Source organism: Eleutherodactylus coqui, chromosome 6 (genome assembly GCF_035609145.1).
Source record: "Eleutherodactylus coqui strain aEleCoq1 chromosome 6, aEleCoq1.hap1, whole genome shotgun sequence".
NCBI lineage: Eukaryota > Metazoa > Chordata > Amphibia > Anura > Eleutherodactylidae > Eleutherodactylus > Eleutherodactylus coqui.
Window position 1 is genome coordinate 70,236,218 of NC_089842.1, and position 22,439 is coordinate 70,258,656.

The 22,439-nt window shown below is 45.4% G+C and overlaps 1 protein-coding gene across 2 annotated transcripts in view; it reads left to right on the forward strand.

The window, feature by feature from the left end:
• Positions 1–1,243: 1,243 nt before the first annotated feature.
• Positions 1,244–22,439, forward strand: part of LOC136631339 (interleukin-18-like) — a 43,311-nt gene continuing 22,115 nt past the window's right edge. The window contains exon 1 of one of the 2 annotated variants that reach the window (XM_066605600.1): positions 1,244–1,304. The gene's annotated coding sequence lies outside the window, so the exon portion shown is untranslated. Of the gene's footprint in view, positions 1,305–15,120; positions 15,183–22,439 lie in introns of those variants that run through there. The other variant, XM_066605598.1, reaches the window with a different exon arrangement.

Consider the following 22,439-nt stretch of genomic DNA (forward strand, 5'->3'; position numbering starts at 1 on the left):
GACCATGAGAGAAGATAGTATGGACCTATTCCTCAAGACATGGAAACCCTGGGCTGAGTTCCTAGACATACCGGGCCTAAATAGGCCCCTCAGCGCATGAAACACCAAGAGGAAGATAGGCTCCAGCAAATCACAACAATCAGGAAAGAGCAAGACATCACTAGAAAGATAAAACTACGAAAGACAGATTTACAGTATAAACAAAAGCTAAGAGAATAAAATATCATTTACCAATAAGAGGAGAAGGAGGAGAGAAAGATCACGTAAATACAGGCTCCCTAGCTAAACTTCTTAACTCTGTGTGGAACATCACCTTTACCACCACCCCCCCCCCCCCCCCCCTTACCACATGTTTACATATGTTTATTGTTTGGAAAAACGAATACTGTAGATTTTTTTATATGCCCCTCTGCATGGGGAAAAATTTTCTGCAACAACCTATAATATTTTGAAATCTCAATAAAATACTTTTGAAACAAAAAAATGTTTTATCAAAGTTATGTTTGCATTTTTTTTTGTAGTCCCTTTAGTGGACTTGAACTTTTGATAGTTTGACCGCTTCTACAATATACTGTAATACCTCAGTATTCCATAATATTGTACTTATGATATCGGCCAATTAAGCCTTGGCCACAGACAAGACTTCATAGGCTGAGAAACATGGCAGTCCTGGCATTATTCATTAGGCCCAAGGTTGTAATGGCAACCCATTATCACCAGCAATCGGTGAGACCCCTCTCTTACTAATGGCCCATTTACACTTAACAATTTTCCCTCAAAATTCATTCAAAGAACAAATTTGAGCAATAATTTTGGAGTGTTAAGCTGACTTTTCAGTCAGCTTAAAAACCATCGCTGGATCGAGGGCTTCTTATTCTATGTAAATGTTCCCCGCTCAGCGCTTCAGCGAGAAGCCCGCGATCCAGGGGTAAAGGCTTTCTGTGTAAACGCTCAGCACAAGCGCTGATGACCTTAGCGGTGATGTCAGCACTCATGCAGTCGGTTGGCTGACTGTGGGACCATGTAAACGGGCCATAACTGTTTAGACACCTTAGTCAAGATTGACTGTGGCATTCAAGTAGCGAAATGGCTATCTCCAATTGCAGCTATTGCAACCGTCTATGAGCTATATGAGGCCATTTGTTGCTGTCACATGCTATCCATGCAGGCATGACCGCTAAGGCCAACCATTGCCTACAGTGCAGTTATGTGCATTTAACACAAGATTATTATTTCCCGTTTCAGCAGGAACTGTAGCCAAGATGACTGGGTGGTCAGTTCTGGACCAGAAGCACAATGAACGGGTAAGTAATGACTACTTTATTTTTTTTACGGTATTCCCTACCCTGGAGCAAATTGTTTTTCAAAGGTTGGAAACCCCCTTTAATCATGAGACAACCCCTTTAAATTAGAAATAAAATATTTAAGTCCGCAGATATTACACGGGTTCTCAGAGACAATAGGCAGCAAGAGGGCAGTAAATAGGTGGTGTTTATTAGAGATGAGCGAGCACCAAATTACTCGGGTGCTCGTTACTCGGGACGAAAATTTCGCGATGCTCGAGGGTTCGTTTCGAATAACGAACCCCTTTGAAGTCAATGGGCGACCCGAGCATTTTTGTATATCGCCGATGCTCGCTAAGGTTTCCATTTGTGAAAATCTGGGCAATTCAAGAAAGTGATGGGAACGACACAGCAACGGATAGGGCAGGCGAGGGGCTACATGTTGGGCTGCATCTCAAGTTCCCAGGTCCCACTATTAAGCCACAATAGCGGCAAGAGTGCCCCCCCCTCCCAACAATTTTTACTTCTGAAAAGCCCTCATTAGCAATGCATACCTTAGCTAAGCACCACACTACCTCCAACAAAGCACAATCACTGCCTGCATAACACTCCGCTGCCACTTCTCCTGGGTTACATGCTGCCCAACCCCCCCCCCCCCCCTGCACGACCCAGTGTCCACAGCGCACACCAAATTGTCCCTGCGCAGCCTTCAGCTGCCCTCATGCCACGCCACACCCATGTCTATTTATAAGTGCGTCTGTCAAGAGGAGGAACCGCAGGCACACACTGCAGAGGGTTGGCACGGCTAGGCAGCGACCCTCTTTAAAATGGGCGGGGCGATAGCCCACAATGCTGTACAGAAGCAATGAGAAATATAATCCTGTGCCACCACCATCAGGAGCTGCACACGTGGGCATAGCAATGGGGAACCTATGTGCCACACACTATTCATTCTGTCAAGGTGTCTGCATGCCCCAGTCAGACCGCGGTTTTTTTATAAATAGTCACAGGCAGGTACAACTGGGAATCCCCAACTCCGCAATGGGAATTCCGTGTGCACCCACAGCATGGGTGGCTCCCTGGAACACACCGGCTGTACATAAATGTATCCCATTGCAGTGCCCTGGACAGCAGAGCTAACGTCAGATTAAATGCAGGTGGGCTTCGGCCCACACTGCATGCCCCAACCTGACCGAGCTTTTTAATTCATAGACACAGGCAGGTACAACTCCCTGTTGTGAAGTCCCTGTGGACCGACAGCATGGGTGGGTGCCAGGAACCCACCGGCTGTACATAAATATATCCCATTGCATTGCCCATCACAGCTGAGGTAATGTCATGTTTAATGCAGGTGGGCTTCGGCCCACACTGCATGCCCCAGTCAGACTGGGGTTCTTTAGAAGTGGACACATGTAGTTACAACTCCGTGTGGACCGACAGCATGGGTGGCTCCCTGGAACCCACCGGCGGTACATAAATATATCCCATTGCAGTGCCCAGCACAGCTGATGTAATGTCAGCTGTAATGCAGGTGGGCAAAAAATTAATTGGATTACACTGTAGGCGAGGGCCCCCAAAAATTGGTGTACCAATAGCACTAATGTACCTCAGAAAAATTGCCCATGCCCAACCAAGAGGGCAGGTGAAACCCATTAATCGCTTTGGTTAATGTGGCTTAATTAGTAACTAGGCTTGGAGGCAGCCCAGTTAAAATAAAAATTGGTTCAGGTGCAATTTTCAACGCTTTAATGAGCATTGAAACGTATAAAAATTGTTTAGAAAAATTATATGACTGAGCCTTGTGGGCCTAAGAAAAATCGCCCGTTCGGCGTGATTACGTGAGGTTTCAGGAGGAGGAGCAGGAGGAGGAGGAGGAATATTATACACAGATTGATGAAGCAAAAATGTCCCCGTTTTTGATGGTGACAGAGAACGATGCTTCCATCCGCGGGTGCAGCCTACGTATTGCTTAGGTATCGCTGCTGTCCGCCGGTGAAGAAGAGAAGTCTGGGGAAATCCAGGCTTTGTTCATCTTGATGAGTGTAAGCCTGCCGGCACTGTCGGTTGACAGGCGGGTACGCTTATCCGTGATGATTCCCCCAGCCGCACTAAACACCCTCTCTGACAAGACGCTAGCTGCAGGACAAGCAAGCACCTCCAGGGCATACAGCGCGAGTTCAGGCCACGTGTCCAGCTTCGACACCCAGTAGTTGTAGGGGGCAGAGGCGTCACCGAGGACGGTTGTGTGATCGGCTACGTACTCCCTCACCATCCTTTTACAGTGCTCCCGCCAACTCAGCCTTGACTGGGGAGCGGTGACACAGTCTTGCTGGGGAGCCATAAAGCTGGCAAAGGCCTTGGAGAATGTTCCCCTGCCTACGCTGTACATGCTGCCTGATCTCTGCACCTCCCCTGCTACCTGGCCCTCGGAACTGCGCCTTCTGCCACTAGCGCTGTCGGATGCGAAGTTTACCATCAGTTTGTCCACCAGGGCCCTGTGGTATAGCATCATTCTCGAACCCCTTTCCTCTTCGGGAATGAGAGTGGAAAGGTTCTCCTTATACCGTGGGTCGAGCAGTGTGTACACCCAGTAATCCGTAGTGGCCAGAATGCGTGTAACGCGAGGGTCACGAGAAAGGCATCCTAACATGAAGTCAGCCATGTGTGCCAGGGTACCTAGTGAGGACACATGGCTGTCCTCACTAGGAAGATCACTTTCAGGATCCTCCTCCTCCTCCTCCGGCCATACACACTGAAAGGATGACAGGCAAGCAGCATGGGTACCCTCAGCAGTGGGCCAAGCTGTCTCTTCCCCCTCCTCCTCATGCTCCTCCCCCTCCTCAACGCGCTGAGATATAGACATGAGGGTGCTCTGACTATCCAGCGACATACTGTCTTCCCCCGCCTCCGTTTCCGAGTGCAAAGCGTCTGCCTTTATGCTTTGCAGGGAACTTCTCAAGAGGCATAGCAGAGAAATGGTGACGCTAATGATTGCAGCATCCCCGCTCACCATGTGGGTAGACTCCTCAAAGTTTCCAAGGACCTGGCAGATGTCTGCCAACCAGGCCCACTCTTCTGTAAAGAATTGAGGAGGCTGACTCCCACTACGCCGCCCATGTTGGAGTTGGTATTCCACTATAGCTCTACGCTGGTCATAGAGCCTGGCCAACACGTGGAGCATAGAGTTCCACCGTGTGGGCACGTCGCACAGCAGTCGGTGCACTGGCAGATTAAACCGATGTTGCAGGGTCCACAGGGTAACAGCGTCCGTCTTGGAGTTGCGGAAATGTGCGCTGACCCGACGCACCTTTCCGAGCAGGTATGACAAGTGTGGGTAGCTTTTCAGAAAGCGCTGAACCACCAAATTAAAGACATGGGCCAGGCATGGCACGTGCGTGAGGCTGCCGAGCTGCAGAGCCGCCACCAGGTTACGGCCGTTGTCACACACGACCATGCCCGGTTGGAGGCTCAGCGGCGAAAGCCAGCGGTCGGTCTGCTCTGTCAGACCCTGCAGCAGTTCGTGGGCCATGTGCCCCTTTTCTCCTAAGCTGAGTAGTTTCAGCACGGCCTGCTGACGTTTGTCCACCGCTGTGCTGCCACACCGCGCGACAGCGACTGCTGGCGACGTGCTGCCGCTGCTGACACATCTTGATTGTGAGACAGAGGTTGCGTTGGAGGAGGAGGAGGGTGGTTTAGTGGAGGAAGCATACACCGCCGCAGATACCAGCACCGAGCTGGGGCCCGCAATTCTGGGGGTGGGTAGGACGTGAGCGGTCCCAGGCTCTGACTCGGTCCCAGCCTCCACTAAATTCACCCAATGTGCCGTCAGGGAGATATAGTGGCCCTGCCCGCCTGTGCTTGTCCACGTGTCCGTTGTTAAGTGGACCTTGGCAGTAACCGCATTGGTGAGGTCGCGTACAATGTTGCGGGAGACGTGGTCGTGCAGGGCTGGGACGGCACATCGAGAAAAGTAGTGGCAACTGGGAACCGAGTAGCGCGGGGCCGCTGCCGCCATCATGCTTTTGAAAGCCTCCGTTTCCACAAGCCTATACAGCAGCATCTCCAGGCTGGTCAATTTGGCAATGTGCATGTTTAACGCTTGAGCGTGCGAGTGCGTGGCGGCGTACTTGCGCTTGCGCTCAAACAGTGGCGCTAGCAACGTCTGGACGCTGCGCTGAGAGACATTGCTGGATGGGGCCGAGGACAGCGGAGGTGAGGGTGTGGGTGCAGGCCAGGAGACTGTAGTGCCTGTGTCCTCAGAGGGGGGTTGGATCTCAGTGGCAGGTTGGGGCACAGGGGGAGAGGCAGTGGTGCAAACCGGAGGCGGTGAACGGCCTTCGTCCCACCTTGTGGGGTGCTTGGCCATCATATGCCTGCGCATGCTGGTGGTGGTGGCTCCCCAGCTGATCTTGGCGCGACAAAGGTTGCACACCACTGTTCGTCGGTCGTCAGGCGTCTCTGTGAAAAACTGCCACACCGTAGAGCACCTTGACCTCTGCAGGGTGGCATGGCGCGAGGGGGCGCTTTGGGAAACAGTTGGTGGATTATTCGATCTGGCCCTGCCTCTACCCCTGCCACCGCACTGGCTCGGCCTGTGCCCACACCCTGACTTGGGCCTCCGCGTCCTCGCCCGCGTCCACGTCCTCTAGGCCTACCCCTACCCCTCAGCATGCTGTATTACCAGTAGTGCAGAAACAGAACGCTGTAATTAAATGTGCCACTTTTGGCCTGTGGTTGGAGGCTGACTTCGCTTACGGAACGCACAGCAGAGCCAGGAAATAATTTTGCGCAAGCCTGCTGTAACACTTAGCTGGCTGCGTATGAATTAGGACAACTTCCCCCAGCACAGACCCAGTACACTGAGGACAGTCACAGGCAGCCCAAATAGATTTTTTTTCCCAAATGTTTTTGGAAAGGCCCACTGCCTATATACACTGTATATGTCTTCTCTCTCTGTGTCACCACTACTGGCCCTGGAGTATGTAAAATAACTGCAAACTGTTGCACTGTGGACTGGAATACAGCAGTGATGTCACAGCCAACACAGAGCCAGGAAATAATTTTGCGCAAGCCTGCTGTAACACTTAGCTGGCTGAGTATGAATTAGGACAACTACACCCAGCACAGACCCAGTACACTGAGGACGGTCACAGGCAGCCCAAATAGATTTTTTTTCCCAAATGTTTTTGGAAAGGCCCACTGCCTATATTCAATAAATATATGTCTTCTGTCCCTGCCTCACCACCACTACTCGCCCTGGAGTATGTATAATTACTGCAGGGCGCAATGCTCTGCACGGCCGATATACAAAAAAAAAAAATGTGCAACACTGCAAAAAGCAGCCTCCACACTACTGCACACGGTTAGATGTGGCCCTAAGAAGGACCGTTGGGGTTCTTGAAGCCTAAAATACTCCTAACACTCTCCCTATAGCAACTCCAGCAAGACAGCACTTTCCCTGATCTCTGTCAGAACGCATCTGTGGCGAGCCGCGGGAGGGGCCGATTTATATACTCGGGTGACACCTGATCTCGCCAGCCACTCACTGCAGGGGGGTGGTATAGGGCTTGAACGTCGCAGGGGGAAGTTGTAATGCCTTCCCTGTCTTTCTATTGGCCAGAAAAGCGCGCTAACATCTCAGAGATGAAAGTGAAAGTAACTCGAACATCACGTGGTGCTCGTCACGAGTAACGAGCATCTCGAACACGCTAATACTCGAACGAGTATCAAGCTCGGACGAGTACGTTCGCTCATCTCTAGTGTTTATGCTAGTTTGCATAAAAGCGCCATATTGAGGGTGTTCTGGTGTGGGAAGGACCACATTTTAAAGTGACCTGGGTGATTCAGGATTCAAATGCTGGTAAGCATGAGTTAATAGTTTGCAAATCGCATAAATTTAAGGCACCTGGAACAATATTTGCTTATGTGTTATTTTTATGAGTATATAATTAACCTGCACATGGATTTGGGGATTGTCCAGGATTAGAAAAACATGGCTAATTTCTTCCAAAAACCCCAAAACAGTACCACCCCAGTACTTAGATTGTGTGTGGTGCTGGAGCTGAGCCCCATTCAATTAAATGGAGCTGAGCTGCAATACCAGACACAACCCATGGACAGGTGTGGTGCTGTTTTTGAAAGACAACAATTAAGCATTTCTAATACTGGACAACCCCTTCAAACTGGAGTGCTAATTGCTATTTCTGATGTATTGTGTTAATTTTAGACCTATGCTCAGGGTCTGAAGGTTACATTTACCATTTCCTCCCATGGTGCATACAGACATGATGTAAAATGAATTGCAACACTAGATTTCAATGAGTGTTTTTCCCTGCTGCATGTAACACAAGCAATGCCAAACCTGTATTGTGAGTTCCTATTTCAAAGCCCTGAGAACAAACTGTAACGGGACAGAGTTTTCTAGTTACAGAGCATTCATACTGAAGCCATATCTGAGAGACACCTTTGCCACTTTTCTCACTCATTTATCAACATTTTCTGCCACTTTTCTGACATTGCTTTTAGTCTGCCCCATGTTCATTAACAGAACTTGTGTCTGCTTGCATAATACAACATAATTAATATATTTCCCCCAATAACATTTGCAAAGTCCTTTTAATGATCTTTATTTACAGTCTTAGAGGAAAAGTTTTAAAAGACAGCTAGAAATGAATCTCCACCTGAGATCAGAGCACAATTTTGGATGTAAACCACCACAGTTGATGTACAGGAAAATGAAGAAAGTCCAGCATTGGGTTAAGCTTTCAGTCTTTATTAGATGATCCAGACAGGCAGACATAAAGGAAAAAAGGACATGTGCCATCTTACATGTTTGGCCAGCATGTTGCCCTTTAATTATAGACTATGTATAACTGCCAACACTTTTTGGGTTTATGAAATTTACCAAAATATTCCTTCAAATTTGCTGTGGATTGACTGTTTTGTATGTCGCGTTTCCTAAAAATTGAACGCTATCCTATTTGTGGTCTATAAAGGGGAGTTTCTTGTACATGAGAACTTCCCTTTTCAAGTAAGTTTCTTTGTTCTATACTTATCACTTTAAGTAGCACTGAACCTAGGGGTGTTTTTTTCTACTGACAAATATTTTTTTACTCTCTACATTCCCCCCCCCCTCCTTCCCTCATCTCTCTGTCTCTCTCCCTTTCTCTCCCTCTGCCTCAGTTCCTTTTGGAGTGGTATTGTGGCTGCGAGCAGACTCTTCTAGTTTCTTTCTCTCTCATTCCACCTCATTCCACCATTCTCTCATTCCACCCGCTCTACCCGCCCTCTCCCTCCCTGTCTATCCCCCCCCCCCACTCCTCCCTCTCCTTCCCATTCGCTCTCTCCCTCCCTCTCTCTCCAAATCTGTCTCTCTCTCTACCATATCCCTCCCTGTCTATCCCCCCATCCCACTGTCTCTTTCTACTCGCCCTCTCCCTCTCTGTCTATCCCCCCACTACTCCCTCTCCCTCCTCTTTCCTATTCTTTCTCCCTCCCTCTCTCTCTCCGAATCTGTCTTTCTCTCTCTCCCTCACTCTTCCTCTATCCCTTCCTCTCTCTCTTCCTCAGTCCTGATGCTGTCACTTTTCTTTTGAAGTGGTACAGTGGCTGTGAGCACACTCTTCCGGTCTCTCTAATCAGATTGCACCATACACTCATTTCTCTTGGCACTCATGCTCGATCTTTTCACAGCTGACTTGGCTGTCGTACTACTTCATTCTAGCAACAGACGTCTTATATATGTGAGAGGAACAAGTGTTAATACAATGATGTTGCCTTGTGGACATACAGTTTATTATACTATCACTGCTGTGATAAAACATTATTCAGGTTCTGGCCTTTTCACCACCTACGGTTTTTCTGCTGCTATACTTTTCTTATATTAAACATACAGGTTGCAATGACATTTTACAAACAGGTGAATGTATACAACATCACTAAAGGAGGAGAACCCCACTAGATTAATAAATCTATTGGATACCATTATATTTTCAGATGAATGGAGAGAAAGAACCAGGTTTTGTTGCAGCACAGCTGAGGGATCAGGCTGCACTTCATTCACTCAGAAACTATTGTCAACATTATACTTTATTGAGCGAACAGATCTGTAGAGCACATTTCAGTTTGGGGATGAAATCCTCAGGTCCATGTACGCTTCAAAGAAGGAAGTGCTACTAGTAGCAGCTTCTGTTGGTAGATGAACGTCTGCTGAACCCTTCTAAGGCGTTATGCCAGCGGACATTGTTGGGAAATGTTGCATTCGGCTTCAGTGATTCATAGTAACAACGTGCAAATGTAAAATTATATTGCTTTTTCCACTGCTCAAAGTATTTGAGTGAGATCAAGGGAAATCCTTAACATTCAGCGCCGTGTGGGAAAATGGGTTGCCTGGATGGAAGAACCAGTCACTTGTTTGCCCTCCTAGTAACACCCTGTCAACCAGAAGAAGAGTATTGTTTCTTTTGTGTACCCCTTGCATAATTATATATATATATATATAGTGGGATAATTAGCTTAGTTAGAGCGCGGTGTTGCAATGTGAGCGTCAGTCAGAGACCACAACAGCATATAAAGTCCATAAAGCGTAAAACTAAACAAAATACAGCCTTAACTTCAGGCATAAAACAAAATCCTGCTTGTCCAGCACTTACTATATAGAGTCCGTCCCTGACTATACAGGATAAGGCATCTCATGAGACCAGCAGCTTCCAGCATCTAGCTGCACCCGGCCTCCTCCTTGTCTGCATAGCTGCAGACTTTATGGACTGGGTTAAGTACCCAGCCTCTACACATGGGGAGATTCCCTCCCCCTAATAAGACCTGGAGTGGGGGGGGGGGGGGGGTGGAATGGACAGCCCCACTACCAAGCCTGACATCCATTCCAAAAAAGACAGGCCCAAACATGTTTATAAAACATCTCCAGGAATTACTCTTGCTGGAGATAGGGTTACCACCTTTGTCACAAAAAAATACCGGCCATGGTAAAAAAGAGGCGTATTGGGGAGGTGGCTTATCACAGCATTTTGTTCTCACAAGTACATGACTTTTAGTGTGATTCACACGCCATCTACTCGCGAGTACACACTGCAGATGCTCGCATACAATCTACACATATATAATTATATACATGAGATACCCAGGTTACCCCAGCATGGTCCATATCACTATATACAGGAGATAAACCTCCCCTGTATATTGTGAGGCTGATGTAAGGTAGATATGTCCTGTATATAATTATATGTACAGCTGGTATAATGTATACCACCTAAACATACAAGATTACATGCAGTACATAGTACATACCTCGTATCGCATGTACTGCTCCTCCACTCTCCTCCTCGGGTCCCGACACTGTCACTGCAGCGCCGGCCGGACATCCATCCTGACCCCCACACATCACACACAGCTCTACTATATCCATCCTGACCCCCACACATCACACACAGCTCTACTATATCCATCCTGACCCCCACAAATCACACACATCTTTACTATATCCATCCTGACCCCCACACATCACACACACAGCTCAGCTACATCATCCTGACCCCCACACACACGGCACCTCTATATCCATTCCGATACCCACACATCACACACACAGCTCAGCTACATCCAACTTGACCCTCAGACCTCACACACATAGCTATACTACATCCATTCATCACACACACACAGCTCTGCTACATCATCCTAACTCCCCCCCCCCCCACACCCACACACACACACACACACACACACACACACACACACACACGACACCTCTATATCCATTCCGATTCCCACACATCACACACACAGCTGAGCTACATCATCCTGACCCCCACACACATCACACACACAGCTCAGCTACATCATCCTGACCCCACACACATCACACACACAGCTCAGCTACATCATCCTGACCCCACACACATCACACACAGCTCCACTGACTCCATTGATTCCAGACCCCACAGGCGTCCCAGACTCCCAGTCCACCACACTCTCCCTTCCGACTCCCGGAGGACTCCCCCCAGGGAGCAAGCTGCCCTCTCCCCTCCGTCATCAGACTCTCACCATATACCATTACGAGTCCTGTCCACCGTCAACAGTCCACACACGACACCACCACCAGACTCACTCACCCGCGCCCCACTCCAGAGTCCCGACTCCTGCGCCGCCTGTGGAGTCCCGAATCCGAGTCCCACCCGCGTCCGCCGCACACACACACACACGCGGCGGTGGGCTGCCTGCCTGCCTCTTTCTCTGCTTCGCGGGCTTCTGCTTGAAGTAGGAGGCTGGCTGAAGGCAGTGTATATATATACACGCATGCGCCAATGTATATTTTATATATATATATATATATATATATATATATATATATATATATATATATATATATATATATATATCCATCCGTCTTCGCCCAAGTTAATTTGGTACAGGTGTTTTCCTGTTTTTCACATCGAAACTCTTATTAAGTCGTGCTTACTTCAGAGGAACCGAGGAATAAAGTATGTATACACATAGAGGAGCATTAGATGATTCTCCTCATACCACATGTACAGATGTCCCTCTGCAAAATGTGCCACCCCTCCCACTCGCCTCACTTTTTATCCTTAAAGGTAACAGCTTTTTTTATTCAAATTTACCCCTAGACTGGAGGTTGCAGTCTCTTTTTAGCCATAAAGGCATGCTTCATTCCTGCAGTTCATGTCCGCTTCCTTATGTACTTTACATTCTTCAGTAGATTCTTCTCAGTATATGCACACAGAGGTCAGTTAGAATATTTTCAATATATACACATAGAGATTAGAGATGAGCGAGCATACTCGCTAAGTGCAATTACTCGATCGAGCATTGCCCTTAGCCAATACCTGCCCGCTCGGAAAGAAAGATTCGGCTGCCAGCGGCGGGCGGGGAGCTGCGGGGGAGAGCGGGGAGGAACGGAGGGAGATCTCTCTCTCCCTCTCTCCCCCCTGCTCACTGCCGCAACTCACCTCTCACCCGCGCCGGCAGCCGAACCTTTTCTTCCGAGCGGGGAGATACTCGCTAAGGACAATGCTCGATCGAGTAACTGTCCTTAGCGAGTATGCTCGCTCATCTCTAATAGAGATCAGTTATATTTTCCTCAGTATATACTCAGAGGTGAGGTAGATTCTTCTCAGTATATGTACATAGAGGTCAGTTATATTCTCCTCAGAATATGCACATGGAGGTCAGTTATATTCTCCTCAGTATCAAAATGCTAACGACCACTTGTCCGTGAGTCCGTGAGTGAGTGCGTTACATGCTGCGCCTTTGATCACATGGCGGTGACGTCATTGCAAGTCCTAAGGCATATAATATGCAGAGGCTGACAGCAGCCATGTGCTGACAGGACCTGGGATGATGCCATCATCATGTGATGAGTCTCCTGGGCTCTGACCTCTGCCCCTGATGACATGACGGTCATGCCATCACAGGTGTTTCACTTTACTAAAAATCTGCAGAGACTGACAGCAGCTGTGTGCTGACAGGACCTGTGATGATGTCACTGCCATGTGATCAGTCACCATCTCTTAGCTCCACCCCTTATCACATGATAGTGACGTCATCACAGATCCTAAACTAGTAGAGGCCGATAAACAATGTATGTAGCAGAGCTGTGTGTGCTGTGTGTCATGCGCATGTAGCAAAACTGTGTGTGCTGTGTCATGTGCATGTAGCAGAGCCATGTGTGCTATGTTTCACGCGCATGTAGCAGAGCCGTGTGTGCTGTTTGTCGCGCATATAGAAGAGCCGTTTGTGCGGTGTGCGACGTGCATGTAGCAGAGACATTTAGCTATTAGGTAATGTATTGTGTTTTTTTTTTCTTTTAATGCAGCCAGTGCTTATTCTCAGGGTAGGGCTTATATTTCAAGCCCACCCCACCCCTCCCCGTGAATCTCTGCTTCCCCAAAAATCCTGGCAAAAGAGCAATAAAAATTATCTTAACCTTGTAGCGATACAAAATTGCAATATCGCCGCGAGAAAACACAGCGATATTGCACAGAACACAGATGTAATATCACTGTGATTTTCTTGGGCTGATATCGCTGTCGCTCATGTGAAAGAGGCCTAAGAGTGCTTTCAGACCTGCACTGGGGATTCCGCTTTCCTGCTGTGTTCAGGGAGCAGAAGAGGGGAATACTCATGGCCAAACAGTTCCGTCTGTGGACGGAACTGAACAATGCGGGCGTGACCCCATTGACTATAATGAATTCCGCCCACTTTCTGACCAGCTGCCCAGTTTTGCGATGAAAGAAAAAGTCCTGCATGCAGTGCTTTTTCTTCCGAATATTTGCAGCCTGATCTGCCATAGAACCTGCAGCCAGAGGTTCGCACGCAGATGTGAAACCGGCCTAATTTACTACAAGAAAAACTGTACATTCTGAAAATAGTTCATTCTACAAATAAATAGTACATACTCGAATAAAAATGGATGCCGGAGATAAAACTCAATTGTTAAAAATATCATAACTAGAGCTGAGCGAGTATACTCGCTAAAGGTAATTACTCGAGCGAGCATTGCCTTTAGCGAGTACCTGCCCGCTTGAGACGAAAGGTTCGGGTTGCGGCGCGGGGGAGCAGTGAGAAGTGGCAGTCAGCAGGAGGGAGCTGGAGGGAGAGAGGGAGAGAGAGATCTCCCCTCCGCGGGTGTCCCTGCTTGTCTTCTGCATCCAGCTTTTTTTTCCCGCTCTGAGCGCCCGGCTGTTATACAGCCGAGCGCTCCGAGCGAAGGATGCAGAAAACAAGTGGGGTGTCCCCGCTTGACTTCTGCATCCAGATGTTTTCTGCATGCAGCGCCTCTGTGCCGGGTATGGAGAATATAGCTGGACCGCTCTGTTCTTCATACCCCGCCTGTCATCAGGGAACAGGATACAGCTGAAACAATAGTATCAGCTGTGAATCCCTGCTAAGGCTCATCGTCGTCTTTCAGCACACCGAAAGACAACGATGATCGATGGCATAACGAAATCTGCACGATGTCAGTGCAGTTACACACAACGATTATCGCTCAAAAGACGGCTTATGAGCAAATTTTGAGCGATAATCGCTGTGTCTAAATGGGCCTTAATGAATCAAAGGTCAATTATCCGTTCACCGGATCCAAATATTGTAGAATTGATAAATTATGAGTTATAAGATAAATAAATAAAATGAGAATAGGCCATCAATTGTAAAACGTTGGATGACCCCTTTAATAAATCTTTATACAGCTCAGAGTTGCGTTTTTCTGATACAGAGCTACAAATCCACTGTAGAGCGATGATCCTGAAGTTACCACCAGGGGGATCTTAGAACTACATTACTGGGTTAGAGAACTTTCTCCGTTAGGGAAGGGGATATTCAGTGCTACTTCATTCATGTAAGTAACTTTATGGTGTAGAGAAAGGACAGCTACTTTAATACTCTGGAAAACTCTAAAGTTTGTCTATTCCTTGGCGCCTCTCATTGTCACGTGTTTCACGTACTAGTTACCAGTTATATAATCTAGATGGCAATTGTAAATCACTTTTATGATGCAATGTATCACCATCTGTGTCACCCTAGACAACCAACTAATACATTCCTTCCATTTGAACCACAAGCCTGGGACTTATTTTTACACCCTTCAGTAAAGAGAAGAAAAATCTGCAATGTATTATATTGTCCAAAGCAGCTAGGTACAGTATATTGCTGAGGCAAATATTGCATAATTTGGAAAATCCCCTTAGTCATATTAAATACAAGATACAAACGAAGAAGAATCCCTCCTCCCAGAAATTTCGCACAGTCCAATGTGATAATGGGTTGCAGAGAAAAAAATCCCAGTCACTTTTCGAGGGTCAGTATATAAGGAACATCTGCCTCAGGGTTCTCCATTCATTCAGATCTGCAATACTCTACAATAAGGTAAGAGAAGCTTTGCAGACAGACATACATACATACTGTACATCCATACAGACATACATACATATATACTGTACATCCATCCATACATAGTTACAAACAGTCATAGATAACACTTAGCTATAGACAATTATGCACAATTTTAAGGTTTTCAAGATACGAAGATCTTTAATAGTCCAAGGGTGCGTTCACACGGGTAAAAGCAATATCTGTAAAAGAAATCCGGAGTGATATTACGCTTGTAAAATTGTGATATTTCCTGCGAATGTGTTTTAATTTGCGATCATTGAACATGTGAATTTCATATGTGTGAAAATCGCATGTACTTTCAACATGCAGGTGTGATGTGAGTGCAATTTTATTTTCTCATCCATTGTAAATAATAGACAAGACTTCTGCAGACTCACAGAAAAATAGAAATTTTGCAGCATGTTCTTCTATCTCGCAGCATGGAGATGGAAAATCACACATGTACTGTAAATAGAGCCACTGAACACAATAGGGCCTTTTTCAGTGCGAGCTTTGTGCGTTACGCAACACATATAACTTGAAATGTCATCTCTGTTGCAAACACAACCTGCAAATCAGAGGATAATGTTGGTGTTCAGATGTATCAGATTTGTTGTCTGTAGTTTTACATAGGACTGCAGGTTAATATACTGCTTTTACCGTATGTACTGTACACAATGCGACAACATCTACCTGTACAGGGTATTATTCGTGCGGTCTGCTGTTTTTATACAGTTTTCGCTCATTCTGTGAAAGTTCTCTAATGTACAGTCATCTCTTGGATCACTGTGTTTACAGAGAGACTTCCGCCTCGCAGGCGTGTGAATGAAGCGCGCACGTGTTATGTCTCATGAACATGCTCATCTAGACTCTTGAATTCACTCTTTCTGCGGGATAAGCTCATTTAAACTGATGTCTGTCATGAAATATTAGATGTGCAACACACTTAGGGCTCCTTCAGATAGACATATACAATTTTGCGCACACCCCAGCGCAACGTATTTGTGCTATGTATGATGCGTTTTGCATACATATCACTATGTTTTACTGTATTTTTTGCACGTTCATTGTGCATTTGCATGCGGCAGACAAATGCACCCACCTTTAAGTGTCTATTTAGCCTAATGAGTTCCAGATGTGTTCTTTTTTGCACTGAATTGCGCAGTGTACTGAGCATCTGCACGCTTCTATCGGGAGCTTTGGTGTGCAAATTCGCACAAAAATAGAGCAGGTCCCATTTTTCGTGTTCGGATTTTCAAAGGGAAATCTGAAGAAACCCATTGAAATCAATGGGTTCTATTTTCTGCGTATTGCACACGCAAATTTTATTAGAGATACCCAAATGGCGCACTAGGAGAAGAACCCTCAATAACTGCAGCAAAAAGATTATTCAGCGGTTGTTATATGGTTCATTATTTCATACATTCATTTGATTTCACATTAAAGCTTATTAGTCATTGCACCACTGCTTCATTTAAAGGGTTTTTAAAGGACTCATCGATAGATAGGCCATCAATGTGAGCTCCAATACCAGGCACAACCGCTAACAAATATATGGTGTGGATAAACAATGAGGTGCTGGAGTGCTGTGGCCCCCTCAATCAGCTTAGCAATGCAATTGCGTAGAGTGTGACTCCTACGGATCCAATACAGCAACACTCATACACATTTAATAACCGAATAAAATTGCACAACAGTTTTTTTACACTAACCGCATAGTAATGCAGGTTTCTTAGCACATATTTTGATCAAAGCATGTGAGCCCATCCGTCATTTCCAGACTATGCTTATTGAAAGGTACCTAACTCTAAAAAATACCTTTCTTTGGGCAAAAAGCCTCTAAATGAATTGGAAAGCTACATACCTGTTTATATATGTTCATTAAGCCACTTGGGACTGATGGTCCAATGGATCTGATATTCATAGACAATCTTAAGGAAAGGTCATCAATGTCAGTGTCTTGGAAAACCCCTTTAAAATACACATATTCAATCTTTGATGATCTAGCTATTGCAAAACAACAATTCCCAGCATGTATGCACTTTTACAGCAGCTCGGTTGCTTTAGTTTAATGAGCTTGTATAGACTGGACAATGTTTTGATCAATTTGCTGATCCCCAGGACTCGGGGTGATTCCACATTTATATGTCTTCATTTGGTAGATGACATGAAAATTCATTTCAGGGCAGCCTTTCATATCAGTGACTCCAATGGACATGTGATGTCCTACAACACGACAACCATGGCTATTGCCACTAGCTAATGGGTGAAGTTCTGAGCATAGGTTCTTCTTATGCTATAGCTCAGCATGTCCTAATAGTCCATTGCAGCTTATCTTGGGCATCTATGTCACTACTGCTCTTCTAAAGTCTAACCTCACTTTTCTTCCCATGACCTAAATAATTGCCTATCACTGACAGTACTTTGTAATCACTCACTCAATTGCTTTGTTATCTGCATAATTCCCATGGATCGTGTCACTGCAGTGAAGAATTTGGCAGTGTGTGAGATTTACTAGAGAGCTATGGAAATGTTTTATGACTACTGTACGTGCATCCAGTGAGTAGTTAATAAGTTAGTATTCTGTTCCTGCACAGCACCCTCTCCTATCAGTCATTCAGTTATTTGCAGTGTTTGCTTAGGGCCTTTAAAACGGAACGATTAACGTAAAACAAAAAGGGATCGTGTGAAACTCAACAATAGTCCTTCAGCGTAAACACGGCCAACGATTTGCCAGTGAATGATGATATGTTCACTTATCATTTATTCATATTATGCAGACATAAACATCATCGTTCAGTCATTTACGTGCAAAAAAGTGTAAAAAACGATTGTTCAGTCGTTCCCATTCCGTGGCCCTAAATGTGCCGTAAAATCGAGTGAAAGAAGAATAGCTGCAATCAAGTCCTGATCTTAATTAGCCCATATAAATGGCCTGTAAAAAAAAGTTGTCAGCAGTGGACACGCCCGGTTGGGCAGCAACTCCACACCATCTAGTATTTTACTCACTCTGTAGGTCCGGTCCTGCCGCCGCTAATGTAATTAGGGACTGTGACTCCTCCCACCAGTGTCTGAGTTCCTGCTGGCCATACAGAGGTTAATAGTGGGGAGGGAACAAAGAGGGGGACTATTACTATTGGAACCACTAAGGGGGCACTATTAATATTGGGGAACTATTACTACAGCGACCACCAAGGGGGCACTATTAGTACTGAAACGACTAAGGGGCACTATTACTACTGGGGTACTATTGGAGCACTATTACTACTGGGGCCACTACTGAGTGCACTTTTGCTATCGTGGCCACTGAGGGGGGCACAATTACTAGTTGGGACCCCTAGAATAACAGAGGTAAAAATATACCTTAGCTAGAATTTTTTTGCGACAAAGGTAGCAACCCTACTGATCACAGATGGATCGGACAGGTGAGTGCATGCTGTCCGACGCTGCCTCACATTGGGATGTCAGGTGTAAGACTCATAAAGGTACTAGTCAGGTGTAAGATTCATAAAGGTACTAGTCAGGTGTAAGATTCAGAAAGTCGCTACTTCACAGCAGGCTATTGCTGGACATTTTTTCGTGCATCTGGCACCTTAAGGCTAGATTCATACAACTGTATTGGTATGTGCAAAATTTGTGTGCGCAATATGTAGTGAATAGAACCCATTGATTTTAATGGGTACATTCACAAGCGCATATTTTGCATGCGCAATTCTGTGGCCGCATGTTCTATTTTCCTGCTCTGGGAAAGAGAACATTTTGAAGGCATGAAACTATTTAGCCATTACAATGGCTGAGAGCATCATAGCATATTTTTTCATGTGTGCAGAAAGTACAGTAAAAGCACAGTGGAGCGTGCAAATACACAACGCCCAATGCGCAAAAAGGTGGTGCAAATGTGCGCATAAATATGCATACGCTGGTGTAAATCTGGCATTACGCTTGCCTAACTGGATTTCGCAGGCCAGATGCTGATTGTACAGTTATATTAGTAGTCCATGCTTGTGCTAGAATAACATAATTGTACAAATAATATCATTATAAAACCACAAAACATAAAACTGTCATAACAAAAGGCAGAGATTGAAGAAATAAATGATTCTTACATCTATGAATCAGCGCTGGTCATCCGGCATTTTCCACTCACTTCTGCACGGAAGTATATGTAGCAGAGCCGTGTGACTCATTTTACTGACAGTTTACTTGGCAAACATAAATTATGTCACTTCTTTAAATTCAAGCAATGGAGAACTGTAGTTTGATACTAGCATTAAACTACCAGAATACATTAACCCGGTAATGACCTTTTTTTCATTTTCCATTTTCGAGTTTTCCTCCCCACTTTCAAGAAAACATTTTTGAATGATTCAAAACTTTTATTTACCCATTGACGTAGCTGTATGAGGGCTTGTTTTTTTGCAGGACGAGTTGTATTTTTTCAATGGGACTATTTAATGAACCATACAATGTGCTGAAAAACTTTTAAAAAATTTTAAGTGAAGCAAAATTTGAAAAAAAAACCAAGTCCGTGATCTTTGGGTCTTGTTTTTATGGTGTACATGCAGCAAAAATGACACAATAACTTCATTCTACGGGTCAGTACGATTGCGACAATACCAATTTTATATAGTTTTTTTTGCTGCGCTACTTTTAAAAAACCTAAATATCATCAGAAAAATTATTTTCTGCCGTCTTCTGATTGCCATAACTAAAGAAAATTGTTGCACCCCCGCAATGAGGAGGAGACTAAACAGACACCCCATTCCCTTTCAATTGGGACTGCAAAGATGGCCAAGGGTGTTGCTTGGCTATTTCTGTCAGCTCCATTGAAATGAATGGAGCATTGACTGCGCATACGTAGCCATGGCACAATTCAGAGTGGCATCACTGCAGGGGGAGAAGCGACCCCGCAGTGACAGCAGAAATAGACATAGGAGTCCCGTTCTCCAGATCGGCGGGGGTCTCAGCGGTGGTGCACGCGAGTGCAATGCAAGGTTTCCTATTGAAATCAACTGACCTATTGATACAAAAACGTCTTGCATCCGCAGGGACATGGCACATGCATAAGCGTGATATCCGACCGAGTTTCACAGTCTGATATCGCGCTTCGCCTTGTGAAACCGTTTACTCAATGTGATCACTAGGAGTGTTTTACTCCACTTATACGGCCGTGATAATCACTGCCGTAAAATGGGAAAAAACCAAACCACTGATTTCAATGCATTTCTCGGTCGTGTATATTCCGTCCGAAAAAACGTAGGACATGCCCTATGCTCCCTGCACGTAGTGAATACATCATACGGGGAAGATCGGGGAGAACTTATCTTCCCGCAGTCTTTTTCAAACTGCTGCGCTCTGGCCCAAGAAGAAGAAAAAACTAACCCGTTCATGCACAAGTACGGGCATAAGCCCATGCGTTTCTGCTCTAATAGTGCTCATGTGGAAGTGTGGGCATGCAGTGAGTATGCAGTAACTAGGCATAGCTGCGCATGTTTGTATTGAGTATGTATGTGTACTGTATTTATGTGATCTTGCATACAGCCAGTGCTTGTTTTTGTCCTGTTACTGTATTACAATATTGGTTTTGAACCGCATTGTATTATTACTTTCACACTAAATGGCAACATTGTATTTAGCTTAGGTCAATTACTTACTCAAATATTGGTAGGTCTCTTCAGAAGTTTGCTACTGTTACCATATTCATAATGAAGAAGCGGAGATGCAGGCATCATGGGACATCATAGTGAGGACTAATCTAATAATGTATTGTAGTGGACATATAATGTGCTCGCCATTTATTTCCATTGATAGACTGACTTCTACATACGATGTCTCCGGCATGTTGCATTTTTTATTGTATCATTAGACAGACTATTGCAGTCTGGGGAAATCCCTAGTATGGAGGAAGTTACACATGACTAAAGCTAAACTTGCTGATTAAAGAATCTACTGTTGTGTGAAGTTTCCCTGAAGCCTTGTGAAAACTAGTAGTATTAGGCTCACATGGGCAGACTGGATTCTGCACGCGGCTCGCAGCAGATTCTGGCTGTGAGCACTGGTCGGTCACCCTGTGTACCTGTTTTTATTGTATTGCAAATGACCACGGCGGCTTAACGCTGGTCATGTGTAGTACGGGTTTTTTGTTTGTATTTCCCACGTTGTCACTTAGCAATGATGCGGGTGCCCACAGCCCATGTGCAATGTTAATTGTGTATGCGCTGCGAATCAGATGGCTTCCATTTTCTTCAATGGAGGCTGTCCACGTGGATTCCGCGGCAGAATAGAGCATGCTGCGATATTTCTTCTGCTCTCGGAATATGCAATTCGTATCCATGAGTGTGAACGAAAAAGCGAAAATGCATGACTTTCAATGCCCATGTTTTACCGTGGATCTCCTGCACGAACAGCGAGTGTGGAATCCAAATTCACCCATGTGAGCCCCGCCTTAGAGAGATCATTTATTTAACCCCTTAGGGCTGTATCACATGGCGTATTTTGCACGAGCAATACACAGAGAATAGAACCCATTGATTTCAATAGGTTCCTTCACATTTCCATACTTTGTATGCGCAGTTCAGTTGCGCAAAAAAAACTAAACAGCATGCTCTACTTTTCAACACATTTGCACACGAAAGGCCCCTATGGAATAGGGGGTGCGCAATGCACGCAATATGATAGGAGATGCGTTATACGTTGCGTAAATTTTGTGGAAAAAGAACACATCTGGAACGCATGTAGTCTTCATGCATTTTTTTTCAAACATGTGTGCACTAACATAGTTTGAATAATAATTTTTGAAAACACAGTTCATGCGCTAATACTCTCCATAGCGGCGAGCATATTGGTGCTTGCACCCATCTGTTTCGGCCCTTAATGATCCCTGCTGGTGCACAATGGGCCTAATGTATGTAGAAGTTCACAATCCTTTATACATTAGGTACATTTCAGCACCTCTGTGTGACAATTTCCAGTGTACATTATGCATAAACTGTTCGAGCTTCATCTCCTGACAGGCTATGTATGTTAAAAAAAAAAGCGGCATGTTGTAGATGCCAAAAAAATTGCAACATTATTGTATAAGCAGGGATTGCACCAAATTGTGTCACTTTTGTATGCCAGGAAAACACTTGATAAATCTTTCTCAATGTTTGTAGGGCATTTCATATTTTACTATTGACCTACAACACACATCTGAACCCCAAAATTGCCACTGCAACAGGATGCAATAAAATTGGCATTTTTGCAAAAAAA